Raw genomic sequence first — 17,187 nt, 5'->3', positions numbered from 1 at the left:
GCCTGAAAACATAAAATACTAGATGGACAGCAGTCACAACTATAGAGGAAGTGAACATATAGAATGTGGAATGTTAGAGCTGACAGGGGCTTTAGATCATAGAATGTGAGTTGAAAGGAATGTTCAAGATAATTGAGTACAAACTGCTCATTTTTAAGATGAAAGACTGAGACACAAAGGCAGGAAGAAACTTTTGGATTCAATTATAGGGGTATAGTTTTCAGGTTCAAGCTAACTTCTGATCATACTTTAATTGGGGGAAAGTAGTAATCAAGTTTTATATCTAAGGCTTGACTCTCTTCCAACAAAATATGAGTTCCACAATGAACATACATATTAGGTAGTGTATAATTGAAAATTTGTTACCCTAAAAAAGAACTACATATCCTGAGAGCCCACCGACTTCCTGTCATTTTGTACTTCCTGTAGACAGAGGATAAAGGGAATGGGCATTGAGGCTCTTTGTCTCTTTGGCATGATGTAGGAATCAGTGGTGATGGTGGTAAGGCGGTGATTTGAAACGGCTAATCAGCCATGGGCACATGGTTTTTATTTTGTATCCTCTTTATTCCTTGATTTCTAATGATTATTTAATAAATATCATAAAATATAATATTTTTAATATTTGAGATCAAATTTTAAATTTTACAGTAGTCATTAAATCCATTTATTTGATTTGATTGCAAAACACAGAAATCAAAGAAAATATATACAAGGAGTTTTCCATTAGGAGTAAGGTAACACAAACATCTCAACCAAGAGTGAGAATCCTAGCTCTTACCCAAGAAGAGATTCCTTGAAGTTTCTAGCTTAGCAAGATGGGGATAGGGATATGATGTAGACTGCTAGTTCCTTCCATGTCAGCTTCTTCTAGTATCTTTCCCTTTAGCAAATTGAAGTGGTTTTGGCACCTGTCATCTTCTTTCTCAAAACTGGAAGCCATAAGTACCCAAAGCAAGTAGAACCCCAAAAGACTCAAAGAATCTAAAGAGATTCCAAGAAAACTAAAGAACTCCTCTTTCCAGCTCTCACCAACTGCTCTACCCTCACCTCTCGCACAGGTGAGGAACATTGATCTTTGCCAATGAGGAGAGATTGGGATTTAAGCTACATTTATATGTATATTGTTTTCCAAACTGATTCTCAACTTCTCCAACAAAACACTAGTATGCCTATATTCCCACAACCCTTTCAATATTGACTCTTGAAAATTTTTGCTACCTTTTTCATTTTGTTGAGTTTGAGATAAAACCTCAGGATTATATATTGATTTGTAGTTCTCTTATTATTAGTGATTTTAGAGCATACATTCATATGGCTGTTGATGGTTTGCAATTATTTTGAGAACTGTTTATATTCTTAGCAACTGGCTTTGGGTCTTTTGCATTCATATATTATACACACACTTGTGTATCATATGCATGTATATACAAACACAAAAATAATGTGTATTAGTTATTTATGTATCTTGATATAAAACTTATCTGAGAAATTGGTACAAAGAGTACAGAAGCTTTTCAGTTTCCTGTAATCAGAGTTGCCTAGTTTATCTTTTTTTTGATCTCTAAATATTGTTTGCTTAACATCTGATTTTCTGTACAAGTGACTAAAAAGAACTAGATATTTTCAGTGATCTCTTGAATTTCCCCAAAGTAGGAATTAAGCAAATAGATAAAGCAATTTTAGTTGTCTTTCTGGCCTAGGATACCAAGAGCATGAAATGCTATAAAACACGCAGAAAGCAAATTCTCTAACCTTTTACTTGCTAATTCATTACTACCTCCCCTACCACACATCTCCTAGGTGCTGGGCTATATTTGCTGACACATGGGTGTACAGATCTCCCTTCCTCCACTCCCACTTCACTTCTACTCTGTACTGAGGAAAATCAAAACGTATACTTTGGCTATAGCTGGAACAGTAGTACAACTTTTCTTAGTACTGCAAAAGAACTTGTCCAGAAAACTGTTGAACGGAGGGAACTGGGGCAGGAAATGTGTGTGTGTGTGTGTGTGTGTGTGTGTGCTTATCAGATACATTGCACTAAGCCTGAGGAAATAAATCCAGCAAAGAGCTAGAGCTAATTCTGTCTCCCCAAAAGTCATTTAGGGGCAGAGATTGAAGCAGATGAAATGTGAATTGCCCAGGTTGGGAGGAGGCTGAAATGGCTTTGAGGCTCAGCCTTGGGAAAACTGCCATTATAGGGTAAGGAGACAGAAAGTGATCAATTAGAAAATAAAAAGAAACAAGACAAATTATCGAATAACTCAGGAGAAAGAAAACTCAATTAAAGACCCTGAGCATATGCAGACAAACAAACAGAAGATATTATTAATAGAAGGGAACATGGCTTCCAGATTAGCTAAATGAGTTCAGGCATCTATGCAGAAAAAAATTTATAAAGGAAAGTAAAGTAAACCAAAACCTAATGAGCCAGAGGAACCTTCGGAGCATGGAACCATAGCAAGATGTTCCTGAATAGTTTAAAATAAGAATTGTGAAAGCAGAATTTATGGCCTACACAGTAAAAGTAATTAGCAAGATAGGAAAAGCTTGAATCTACAGTGGCAAATCTCACTAAAAAAAAACAAAAGAGAATAACTGCCTGGAAATGCAAATACATAGCAATGAAGGACAATTTGGATAGAGAAGTAAAAAGCCAAAATGTTAAAAGAAAACATGATCTCCCTACAAGCAACACATACTAATCTAAAAGACAGAATACAATAGAGTCAATTTGAAGATTATAAATCTCCCAAAAAAACAGGACATTTCAAAAATAAAGCTGCAAATAAAGTAAGAAAATTGTCCAGAATTTCTGAAAATAGAAAAGTGCCTGTTGAAAGAATCTGCAGATTGCATCCAAAAGAAGAAAAAACCTATGCTGCACAATCTAAGACATAGTGGTTAAGTTTAATAATTCCAATGACCAACAACAAATTCTGCAAGCAACCAGGAAAAAAGCCTTTAAATATAAAAGAAAGTAAATGAAAATAACACAAGACTATTCTACACTTGCCAGAATTTGCAAGAAGGAATCAATTAATGCGTTCTGAAAAGGAAAGGAGTTCAAGATATAAAGTGACATTATACAAACTATTAATGAAAAAAGTTGGAATTTCAATATTTAAAAAGTCCAATGTATACCTAGAATAGATAAACTAGAAAATATAAGTTACTTGGGAAAGAACTCCTTATTTACTAAGAACTACTGGGAAAAAATGAAAAGCAGTCTGACAAATTAGGCTTGGATAAAAACCATATTCCATAATATATTTTAATTAGATACATGTCCTTAGTATTATAATTCATACTAATGGGGCAACTAGGTGGCTCAGTGAATTGAGAGCCAGATCCACGGAGGAGAGGTCCTGGGTTCAAATCTGTCTTCAGCCATTTCTTAGCTGTGTGACCCTGGGCAAATCATTTAGACCCCTCTGCCTAGTCCTTACCACTCCTCTGCCTTGAAACCAACACACAATATTGAGTATAAGATGGAAGGTATGGGTTTTTTAAAAAAGGGTTTATAAAAAATTATATCACATTACATATTATATTAATAACCATTTGAAAAAATACTCCAAATAACTAATAAGAAGACTATAAAGAAAAATAACCCTGAGGTTTCACATCACATCCTGAAAATTGGCAAATACGATAAATGATAAAAATATTCAATTTTGAAGGAGTTGTAGAAAGATAGGCACTATAAAGCACCTGTTAGTGGAACTGTGACCCAGTACAACCAATTTGAAAGACAATTTGGAATTATGCAAATAAAATGATTAAAATTTCCATACCCACACTTCAAGAATGATGCTGTTAAGAAGAAAATACCTGTGTTTTTATATAAAATATATAAAATATATATATATTTTATTTATATATATATATATAATTTATATATATAAAATAAAAAAAATTTATAGTAGTATATTGTGGTAGTAAAGAAATGTAAACAAAGTAGGTATACAAAAACTGCTGAATGGTTGTGGTATATAAGTGTAATGAAGTATTTCTTCACTATAAGAAATGATGAATAATATGAATTCAGGGAAAGACCCACTTGAACTGATTCATGAAAGTAGAATCAAGTTAAGTAGAGGCACGAAAACAATAGGTACAACTACAACAATGTAAGCAGAAAGAACCACCACAAAAAAAGGGGGAATGTAGTAAAAATAAAAGAACAAGCATAGCTCTAAATAGTTATGAGAAGACCAGATCCCACCATTTTGCAGACGTGGGAAGTCTACAAGTGGGTGGTATAATGCACATATTTTCAGACTATTTCTATTCAATGGCTAGTTATGTTGATTTTTAAATTCTTTTTCTTGTCTTTATAAAGACTTTATTATATGGGATGGCTCTTTGAGAAGGATAAGGAGATAATGGGAGAAATCACAGTGATATAAAAAAGTACCCAAAGCATCAAATAAAAATGTATTTTTCTAAAAAAAGAAGCCAACAGCAACCAACAGCTCTGAAAGGCATATGTCCTGCTTCTCTTCTAAAAATTTTAGAGTTTTTTCTTAAGTAATTTATGTTTCCTATTTTATCAAACACTGGATTATCAAGTTCCTTTGCTTTTTATTCTTCTTTGTCTAGATTGTTCTATTCTCATTTTCTCCATTTAACTAACACCAAATAGTTTTGATGACTGCTGCTTTATATTATATTAAGTTATATTATATATATTATAATATATAATATATATATTAAGTATAATATAATAAATATTATTATATTAAGTTTGGAAGTTTATTTTTTATTTCCCATGTTGGGCAAGTCATTTATTTATTTATTTAAAGATTTAAATTTATTTATTTTTTTAAAAATATTTTTCTATGATGATTGTACCACAGTGTCTCAGTCTCTGTGTACAATGTTCTCTTGGTTCTGTTCCTTTCACTCTGCATCAATTCCTGGAGGTCATTCCAGTCTCCATGGAATTCCTCCAGTTCATTATTCCTTTGAGCACAATAGTATTCCATCACCAACATATACCACAATTTGTTTAGCCAATCCCCAATTGAAGGGCATCCCCTCAGTTTCCAATTTTTGGCCACCACAAAGAGCACAGCTATGAATATTCTTGTACAAGTCTTTTTCCTTATTATCTCTTTGGGGTACAAACCCAGCAGTGCTAAGGCTGGATCAAAGGGCAGACAGTCTTTTAGGGGCCTTTGGGCATAGTTCCAAATTGCCATCCAGAATGTCTGGATCAATTCACAACTCCACCAGCAATGCATTAATGTCCCAAATTTGCCACATCCCCTCCAACATTCATTACTTTCTATTGCTGTCATGTTAGTCAATATGGTGTGAGGTGATACCTCAGAGTTGTTTCGATTTGTATCTCTCTGATTATAAGAGATTTAGAACACTCTTTCATGTGCTTATTAACAGTTTTGATTTCTTTATCTGAAAATTGCCTATCCATGTCCCTTGCCCATTTATCAATTATAGAATGGCTTGATTTTTTTACAATTGATTTAGCTCCTTATAAATTTGAGTAATTAGACCTTTGTCAGAGGTTTTTGTTATGAAGATTGTTTCCCAATTTGCTGCTTCCCTTCTAATTTTGGCTGTATTGGTTTTATTTGTACAAAAACTTTTTAATTTGATATAGTCAAAATTATTGATTTTACATTTTGTGATTTTTTTTTCTAGCTCTTGCTTGGTTTTAAAGTCTTTCCTTTCCCAAAGATCTGACAAGTATACTATTCTGTTTTCGCCTAATTTGCTTATAGTTTCCTTCTTTATATTCAAGTAATTCGCCCATTCTGAATGTATCTTGGTGTAAGGTGTGAGATGTGGATCCAAACCTAATCTCTCACATACTGTCTTCCAATTTTCCCAGCAGTTTTTATCAAATAATGGGTTTTGGTGCAAAAGCTGGGATCTTTGGGCTTATCATAGACTGTCTTGCTGAGGTCACTTACCCCTAGTCTATTTCACTCATCCTCTTTTCTGTCTCTTAGCCAGAACCATATTGTTTTTATGATCACTCCTTTATAGTACAGTTTGAGATCTGTTAATGCTAGGCCTCCATCCTTCACATTTTTTTTCATTAGTTCTCTTGATATTCTTGATCTTTTGTTCTTCCAGATGAACTGTGTAGTAATTTTTTCTAATTCTATAAAAAGGGTTTTTGGTAATTTGATAGGTATATCACTAAATAAGTAAATTAATTTAGGTAGTACTGTAATTATATTAGCTCATCCTACCTATGAGCAATTAATGTTTTTCCAATTATTTAGATCTATCATTATTTGTGTGAAGTGTTTTGTAGTTATGTTCATATAGTTCCTGAATTTGTCAAGTTTTGAAGTTAAGTAGTGCTTCAACGGAATTAATCATCTTAGTATATTTGCTGATTCCTTAAGATTTTCTAAGTCAACCATCATCACAAGCAAATAAGGATGCTTTGGTCTCCTTTTTGCCTATCTTTATGCCTTTAATTTCTTTTCTTGTCTCATTGCTATAGCTAGCATTTTTAGAATTAGATTAAAAAATTGTAGGGAGAGTGAACAACCTTCCTTTATTCTTACATTTGTCAGAAAAACTTCTACTTCATTCTCATTATAACACTTTGATTTTAAATATTTTAAAAGTTATTAGAAAAAGGTTCTTCTAACCCTATATTTTGTAGAATTTTTAAAGCATAAATGAATGCAGTAGTTATGGCATGCTTGGGCATTATACTCTCAGAAACTCAGGCAAACTATTATCAGGGAAATTTCTCTGCTCCCTTAGGCCCTCCAGATTCCCAACCCAAAACACCTGACCTTGAAGATTACCCTCCTTTGATTGCCCCATTGAATTGAGATGGACAAAGAGATACACCCTGTTCATTCATCCTACAAATCAAGAGAACCACCCCCATGCACTCAGGCAAACCTTTCCCCAAATCCTTGTTCCAGAATCATGCCCTCACAAATGAAAAGAATATAAAAACTACAGAATTGAGACATTCTAGGTGCAATCCCACAGGTTACTCCACTCATGCTGTCTTGCTAGTCAAAAATTCATTACTAATAAATCTCTCTTTTTACTTTTAAGCTAAGTTTTGGAGTCTTGAAGAACCCCAGGGGTTCATACTCTGAATCCCACAACCGTCAATCAAAGTTTTTAAAGACTTTTTTCTCCATTTATTCAGGTTATCACATGGTTTGGGATATTCTTGCTTTCAATGTGATTATGTTGATTGGTTCAAAACAGTGATCCATCCTGACATTGCTGGCATAAATCCAAGCTGGTCATGATGAATTATTTCTTGCATGAATTGCTGTATTCCAACAGGACTTATTTAAATTTTTTAAATAAATATTCCTTAATTCTTTATCTTTCCTTCTTTGCTTTATTTATCCTTTCCTGATTTACATATTAGCATATTAGTCCCACACAAGGAGTCTCATTGAGTTTTTTCCTTCTTAATTACTGAGAATAACTTGTGCAGCATTGTTATTAATTATTCTTTAAAAGTTTGATAGATTTCTTCTGTGAATCTATCAGGACTAGGATTTTTTCCCTTTCAGAGTTTAACAGCTAAATTTTTCCTTTTATGAAACTGGATTATTTTCATTCTCTATTAAAGGTAAGTCCATTTTCTTGTGTTCTCATTTTGGGAAGTATGTAACTATTCATCATAGGTTCTGATAATTCTTTTTATTTCTTCTGGTATTATTGTGATTTTACCTTGAGCATTTTCTATTACATTCTATTGCATTTGTTCTTCTGCCCTCTCTAATCAGACTGGCTAAAGGTTTATCAATTTTATTAGTCTTTGTAGCATACCAGGTATATTAGCATCTTGAAAGTATAATTAGTATATTGATATTGTCTCTTATGTGTTCATATACTAGACTCATGGTCATGCTACTTTTTGATTATTGTATTTCCAAATCTTCATTCCAAAGGACAAAAGAATTCCTGAGCAGGACAATATTTGCCACATGACACAGCTCCCACCTTGTTAGAGCACATTCCTTTCCAAGTCACATGTTTGATTAACCTCCTCCTCTTTGATTACCTGACTGTCAATTGAGTCAATGTTAAAACCTATACCATGTCACATGTTCATTAGCTATCTCCCACTACACATTACTAAATTCTCCAATAAAAGTTTGGGGACATGTGTAGAGAGCCCTCTCTCAATTCCATCAGAGGGGCAAAAGAACTTCCTAAGAAAAAATCCCCAGGGCCTGATGGATTCACCTGTGAATTCTATCAAACATTCAGAGAACAGTTAATCCCAATACTATACAAACTATTTGACATAATAAGCAAAGAGGGAGTCCTGCCAAACTCCTTTTATGACACAAGCATGGTACTGATTCCAAAGCCAGGCAGGCCAAAAACAGAGAAAGAAAACTATAGACCAATCTCCCTAATGAATATAGATGCAAAAATCTTAAATAGGATACTAGCAAAAAGACTCCGGCAAGTGATCAGAAGGGTCATCCACCATGATCAAGTAGGATTTATACCAGGGATGCAGGGCTGGTTCAATATTAGGAAAACCATCCACATATCAACAAGCAAACCAACAAAAATCACATGATTATCTCAATAGACGCAGAAAAAGCCTTTGATAAAATACAACACCCATTCCTATCAAAAACACTAGAAAGCATAGGAATAGAAGGGCCGTTCCTAAAAATCAATAAACAGTATATATCTAAAACCATCAGCTAATATCATCTGCAATGGGGATAAACTAGATGCATTCTCAATAAGATCAGGAGTGAAACAAGGATGCCCATTATCACCTCTACTATTTGACATTGTACTAGTGTAAACCTCAAAATTTCCTTAGACTTATAAATGTTGGAAATTTCACCATTGGGATATTTCATACTTGGAAAATTTCTTACTGATAGTCTATTGGAATGGGAACCCCATTGGCATGGGAGGTTCCTTCTCTTCCCTTCTTAAGATTACTTTAGGACAGAAACCCTTTGCTGAACAATGGAAAGGACTTTGACCTATGCTTAAGCATAGAACAGGAATTTCTTTGAGTCATGATTGATTTTAGAATTGATACAATGGAGATACTCCACCCTATTCAGTCCTAATAGGATTGGGTAAGGGCTGCAGCCTAGATCAAAATTTAATTATTCCAATCTCTACCATACTCAAGTTAACAGGATTTAGAAAGGGCTGTAGCAAAGGAGTAAAGATTTAATCATTTGAAAATATGACCTTCTACAGACATGTGCAAAAGCCAGAAACCTCTGGGCGGTCCTGGGTTAAGCTAGAGCCTCCATTGGCACAGGGAAATTGATGAACAGGGATTGGTAGATGGGAGAACTGGGAGGAGGAACTTGGATGGTTTCCTTAAAGAGAGGGTGGTTGTTGAGGTTGTGGTCGGTGTGGTTCCTGGGCTCGGAGAAGGCTTGCTCTGAAGGAAGCTGAAGGTGGGGGCCTCTGAGACTGTTTCTCCATTTTGGACACGTGAGTAATAGGGACTGATCTCTTTTCTTTGCCCCAGCTATCCAAGGGCTTGGGCCTTTTGGCCCAGCCTAAACAGAAGGGGTATTTAAGCCCTATTCCCTTCTCTCCCTTTTTCTCTCTCTCTATCTCTAATTCCTTTCTTACTCCTATTGTAATTAAACTCCAAAAAAGGCTGACGGCTGACTTGAGTTTTCATTTAGGAATTACATAGCTGATTCCTTGGCGACCTTAAATTAATATATATCAGTCTTTTAAAGTGATTCCCTTGTTACATTGTGGCTGACCACACGGGAGTCTAAAGAATCCTCTCAATAAAACTTTTGAAATTCCTTGCCTTTTTACTATACCGTCTCACCACCTAGTCCTTTTTTTTAACAAAAAACTTGGCTTAAAGACACAGCTGCTAGAACACGTGAGTATAAAAAACTTTTTCTCTTTTCTCCTTAAGTTAAATTGGAATCAGCAGTTTTTTTCTTTTTCTTCCCTTTAATCTTAAGGGACAGCTGGGTAGCTCAGCGGATTGAGAGCCAGGCCTAGAGACAGAAGGTCCTGGGTTCAAATCGGACCTCAGATACTTCCCAGCTGTGTGACTCTGATAGACAGAAAACAGCTGTTTTAAATCTCAGCAACAGGACTCTAAAGTCCTGGCTGGAAGAGCTGTTTCTAAATATCCTTTCCCTTAAGGAACAACTTCCTGCATTAGAAAAAAAAAACCCTGTGGAAAGTTTGTTGCTTTGCCCTGCTCCCCACGTGTTTTGTGAAATTACAAAATATATATATATAAATGAGTACTACATTCTTTGACAATTATATGGCAGCTGAAGAAGTAGGGGCATTGAGGAATGAAGGATACCTCCAAATTTTTATATTAATAGGTACTGTCATTTTTGTACTCCTCAATACTATATTTAGAGATGAAAAAATAAAAAATATTGAGGATAAAATAAAACAAAATGAGGATAAAATAAAACAAAATGAGGATAAAATAAAACAAAATGAGGATAAAATAGAAAATATTGAGGATAAAATAGAAAATGTTGAGGATAAAATAGAAAAAAATGAGAATAAAATAGAAAATATTGAGGATAAAATAGAAAATATTGAGGATAAAATAGAAAAAATTGAGGATACAATAGAAAAAATTGAGGATAAAATAGGAAATATTGAGAATAAAATAGAAAAACTTGAGGATAAAATGGGAAATATTGAGAATAAAATAGGAAATATTGAGGATAAAATGGGAAATATGGAAGATAAAATAGGAAAAATTGAGGATAAAATGCAAGCCCAATTAGAAGATCTAAAAAGTTTCTTATAGGATCAATTGGCAAACAACCACTCTACCAGAAACAGACCTGTTTCTGAACCTTTGAATGAGGAAATTTCCTTCTCTGAAATAGAGATGGAAAACACCTTCCCTATAGCCCAGTTAACAGACTGCTTCTCTCGTGTAGTGCAAATCTTGTCTGAATTTAATCCCCAAAACCCTTCCCCTGCAATCCCAGCTTCTCATGTTCCTTCTCCTACAGAAAACCAAATTCCAATGCAAGGGAGATCTTGTCCTCCTAGAGAAACCTGTCCTTGTCAAACTGACCCACAGGTGCAAAATTCAACTAGAGGCCTGTTTCCTCTAAGAGAAGTACCTGAAATAGGATGGAATGGGGATGTGGTGACTTTAAGACATAGGATACCGTTCACTCTCCAAGAAATAAATGAATTTACACGAAATATCCCCACATATGAACAAGATCCTTTTCTAGTAACAAAAAAGATGGGAGACATATTTTTTCAGTATAATCCGTCTTACAAGGACGTTGAGAGCTTACTACAGGCTTTTTTAAGTGAATGTGAAAAAAATAAAATAATTGCTCATGTCAACAAAACCCGGGGGTGTAATGCAGCACATTGGCCATCTCAGGATCCCGAATGGGACTATAACAATCCTGAGGATTATCTACAACTATACCGTTGTAGAGAGGCCATCCTCACGGCCATGAAGGAATGTGCAGACAGTACAGATAAGTGGATGGAACTGGAAAAAATTAAGCAAAATGAAGATGAAACACCCTCCAGATTTATGGACAGAATTATCGAGTTTGGGGACAGATACTTAGATTGGGACTTAACTAAAGAGAATAGTTTAAGACAAGTCAGAAGAATATTTGTAAACAATTCTTGCAAAGTAATTAAAAATTATTTTAAAACACAATGCCCAAGATGGTCAGATATGGACCTTGAAGAATTGCGAAAAACAGCTATATATGTTTTAAAGGGAAACGAAGAAAAGGAGAAAGAAAATAATGATGACATGGAGGAAATGAAGAAAAAAATAAGATATTTAATAGATAGGATAACTAAATTAGAAAGTGGGCATGATAATGAACCAACAACAATTGCCCCTCTCCAGAAATCCAATTATCAATCCATTACTTGCCACTTCTGTGAGAAGAAGGGCCACAAAATGATGGAATGTAGAACCTTTCTTAAGATGTTTGGAAGGAATACACAGTTTAATAATAGTTTTAGAAATAATAACTATAGAAATTATGATAATGGTTATAGAAACCAGAATTCTAGAAATTATAATAATGACTATGGAAATAACTATAATGAATATAGAAATAAGAACTTTAGAAACCAGAATTATAGAAATAGGAATTGGGAAAATGACAATGCTCAAATTAAAGAAAATTATGATAATGAACAACAACAATATATGAAAAATGGAGCTCGTCCAAAAAAAATACTCGAGGTACTAATGATCCTCAGAGAGGTGCCCTTCAGGAGGGTGCCCAGGGAACTTCCCAGTATAATAAAGATGATTCTTCTTAGATTGTATTGATTTTGTTGATATTAATTAACCTTTTTCAGTTTTTTTTTCTCCTCTCCAAATAGTAGGAAAGATGAATAAAGAACTTAAGACTATGATTGGAAAATTATGCACTGAGACCCATTTAAAATGGCCTGAAATTCTCCCTCTGGCCCTATTTTATCTTAGAAGCAGGCCTAGAGGAGACTTACATATTTCACCATTTGAGATGCTTTTTGGACATCCGCCTATACAGGCTAAGCCTTTCTCCCCGGCTTATACATCGCTATTAGGGGGAGATATTATTATTGCTTCCTATATACAGGAGTTACAGCACAAACTACGTGAACTTCATGAATCCGGAGCTGCAGTACAAGCTGGACCATTAGACTTTTCTCTGCATGACCTGAACCCAGGAGATAAAGTTTATATCAAGAATTTTAAGCGAACTGGAGCAACTGAACCTTCATGGGAAGGACCATTCCAAATATTATTAACTACTCCAACATCTATAAAGATTGGAGAAAGAGACTCTTGGATTCACTGCTCACATGTGAAGAAAGCATCTTCTGCTGAGACTGATTGACTCTATCCTATCATATGAATTGTGACTCTATCTTATCATATGAATTGGAGATAATAATCCATAGACAAATGGATGCTGTTTTTTTTTCAAGAATATATTGAATTACTGATTTTTTTTCTTATTTTTTCTTATTTCTTTTCTTTTATTTTTTATCAGAATATTTGATTTTTTTCTCATTTTTTGTACTGAAGGTACACATAATTAATATTAATATTTTTTTCCCTGCAGTAATACAAGTTAATATATATACTCTTGCTATAATATCAATATATGCCTAAAGCTTTAAACTATAGGAACCTGCCATTTATTGATAAAATATTATAGTACTGTGATTAATGTTTGTGTCTGATTCCAGGAAAAGGGATAAAAACAAGGAGCACAGACTAAACCTGAATAGTGCCAATAGAGCACCCAAGAAATATTAAGTGAGACTCGAGGTTGCGACGCTTAACTTATGTTTAAGTTGTAGGACTTCCTTGTATCTACACTCTTTTCGAAGTACTCAAACAAGTACAAAGCTTGACTATCATGCTGGCTCCCTATATCTCTGAAGAAAAAAAAATCAGACAAGGGAATGACATTTCCCCATCAAAATAGAATTCTAATTCTTTTCTTCTTATATTATGGCAACTTCCTGTAGTCTTGGCTACAAATGGCTAAGTGAAATATTACTGCATTCTGTCCTACATACTTGTGGGATAGAAATTACTTTAAACTGGACCTATACAAGGTCTATTTTGAATTTTTCTTATTTTTCTATTCTTTTGATAATTGACACATACATCCCCATAACTGAACATTGCATTCTGAGCTAAACTTGATTTTTTTTTAAATACTTACTTCATTGGGGATTGTATTTTAATTTAAAATCTAAGAATTTTTGAATTTTTTTTTGTTTGAGATTGTATTTTTATAAAAATCCAAGACTTTTGTTTAAGATTTTACTGTTATAAAAAATTTCAAAGATTTTGATTTTGTTCGAGAAAAGATCTTCAAGAAAGAAGCTTGAAACTTTTATATCCAGAGAATGAACTGTTGCAGAAAGATGCCGAAAACCTACACTTCATCAAGAAGATCAAGAATGAACTTTGGATGTGATTGATTGGACTGAACTTTTGATTGAACATTTATTGTAACATTTATGCCAAAAGGGACTGCCCCTAATTTGGCTTTCTGTCAATGCGCCTAGCAAACATTGGTTTTGCTTTCTTTTCTTTTCTATTTCCTCTCTCACTATTCTAATTTCTCCTAGAAAATTGAATATTGTGTATATCTTTAGTTAGAAGTGAATTTAGAACTACAAAATGATCATGTTAAATGATCAATGGGGAGACTAGTCTCCCAATGATCATCAGGGGGGATTGTAAACCTCAAAATTTCCTTAGACTTATAAATGTTGGAAATTTCACCATTGGGATATTTCATACTTGGAAAATTTCTTACTGATAGTCTATTGGAATGGGAACCCCATTGGCATGGGAGGTTCCTTCTCTTCCCTTCTTAAGATTACTTTAGGACAGAAACCCTTTGCTGAACAATGGAAAGGACTTTGACCTATGCTTAAGCATAGAACAGGAATTTCTTTGAGTCTTGATTGATTTTAGAATTGATACAATGGAGATACTCCACCCTATTCAGTCCTAATAGGATTGAGTAAGGGCTGCAGCCTAGATCAAAATTTAATTATTCCAATCTCTACCATACTCAAGTTAACAGGATTTAGAAAGGGCTGTAGCAAAGGAGTAAAGATTTAATCATTTGAAAATATGACCTTCAACAGACATGTGCAAAAGCCAGAAACCTCTGGGTGGTCCTGGGTTAAGCTAGAGCCTCCATTGGCACAGGGAAATTGATGAACAAGGATTGGTAGATGGGAGAACTGGGAGGAGGAACTTGGATGGTTTCCTTAAAGAGAGGGTGGTTGTTGAGGTTGTGGTCGGTGTGGTTCCTGGGCTCGGAGAAGGCTTGCTCTGAAGGAAGCTGAAGGTGGGGGCCTCTGAGACTGTTTCTCCATTTTGGACACGTGAGTAATAGGGACTGATCTCTTTTCTTTGCCCCAGCTATCCAAGGGCTTGGGCCTTTTGGCCCAGCCTAAACAGAAGGGGTATTTAAGCCCTATTCCCTTCTCTCCCTTTTTCTCTCTCTCTATCTCTAATTCCTTTCTTACTCCTATTGTAATTAAACTCCAAAAAAGGCTGACGGCTGACTTGAGTTTTCATTTAGGAATTACATAGCTGATTCCTTGGCGACCTTAAATTAATATATATCAGTCTTTTAAAGTGATTCCCTTGTTACACTAGAAACACTAGCAGTAGCAATTAGAGAAGAAAAAGAAATTGAAGGCATCAAAATAGGCAAGGAGGAGACCAAGTTATTGCTCTTTCCAGATGACATGATGGTCTACTTATAGAATCCTAGAGATTCAACCAAAAAGCTAATTGAAATAATCAATAACTTTAGCAAAGTTGCAGGATACAAAATAAACCCACATAAGTCATCAGCATTTCTATATATCTCCAACACAGCTCAGCAGCAAAAACTAGAAAAAGAAATCCCATTCAAAATCACCTTAGACAAAATAAAATACCTAGAAATCTATTTCCCGTGACAAACACAGGAACTATATGAACACAACTACAAAACACTCTCCACACAACTAAAACTAGACTTGAACAATTGGAAAAAACATTAACTGCTCATGGATAGGACGAGCCAATATAATAAAAATGACCATCCTGCCCAAACTTATTTATCTATTTAGTGCCATACCCATTGAACTCCCAAAAAATTTCTTTACTGATTTAGAAAAAACCATAACAAATTTCATTTGGAATAACAAAAAATCAAGGATATCCAGGGAAATAATGAAAAAAAACACAAATGATGGGGGCCTTGCAGTCCCAGACCTCAAACTATATTACAAAGCAGTGGTCATCAAAACAATTTGGTACTGGCTAAGAGAAAGAAAGGAGGATCAGTGGAATAGACTGGGGGCAAGCGACCTCAGCAAGACAGTATACGATAAACCCAAAGATCCCAGCTTTTGGGACAAAAATCCACTATTTGATAAAAACTGCTGGGAAAATTGGAAGACAGCGTGGGAAAGATTAGGAATAGATCAACACCTCACACCTTACACCAAGATATATTCAAAATGGGTGAATGACTTAAACATAAAGAAGGAAACCATAAGTAAATTGGATAAACACAGAATAGTATACATGTCAGACCTTTGGGAGGGGAAAGACTTTAAAACCAAGCAAGAAATAGAATCACAAAATGTAAAATAAATAATTTTGGCTACATCAAATTAAAAAGCTTTTGTACAAAAAAAAATCAATGTAACTAAAATCAGAAGGGAAACAACAAACTGGGAAAAAATCTTCATAAAACCCTCTGACAAAGGTTTAATTACTCAAATTTATAAGGAGCTAAATCAATTGTACAAAAAATCAAGCCATTCTCCAATTGATAAATGGGCAAGAGACATGGATAGGCAGTTCTCAGATAAAGAAATCAAAACTATTAATAAGCACATGAAGAAGTGTTCTAAATCTCTTCTAATCAGAGAGATGCAAATAAAAACAACTCTGAGGTATCACCTCATACCAAGCAGATTGGCTAACATGATAGCAAAGGAAAGTAATGAATGCTGGAGGGGATGTGACAAAGTGGGGACATTAATTCATTGCTGGTGGAGTTGTGAACTGATCCAACCATTCTGGAGGGCAATTTGGAACTATGCCCAAAGGGCGCTAAAAGATTGTCTGCCCTTTGATCCAGCCATAGCATTGCTGGGGCTGTACTCCAAAGAGATAATGGACAAAAAGACTTGTAGAAGAATATTCATAGCTGCGCTCTTTGTGGTGGCCAAAAATTGGAAAAAGAGGGGATGCCCATCAATTGGGGAATGGCTGAGCAAATTGTGGTATATGTTGGTGATGGAATACTATTGTGCTAAAAGGAATAATAATGTAGAGGAATTCCATGGAGACTGGAAAGACCTCCAGGAAGTGATGCAGAGCGAGAGGAACAGAACCAGGAGAACATTGTACACAGAGATTATTACACTGTGGTATAATCAAACGTAATGGACTTCTCCATTAGTGGTGGTGTAATGTCCCTGAACAATCTGCAGGGATCTAGGAGAAAAAACTCTATTCATAAGCAGAGGATAAACTGTGGGAGTAGAAACACCGAGGAAAAGCAACTGCCTGACTACAGTGGTTGAGGGGACATGACAGAGGAGAGACTCTAAATGAACACTCTAATGCAAATATTAACAACATGGCAATGGATTCGAATCAAGAACACATTGTGTGTTCTTGTGGAA

Source organism: Monodelphis domestica, chromosome X (assembly GCF_027887165.1).
Source record: "Monodelphis domestica isolate mMonDom1 chromosome X, mMonDom1.pri, whole genome shotgun sequence".
Classification (NCBI taxonomy): Eukaryota; Metazoa; Chordata; class Mammalia; order Didelphimorphia; family Didelphidae; genus Monodelphis; species Monodelphis domestica.
This window is presented reverse-complemented; position numbering follows the sequence as displayed.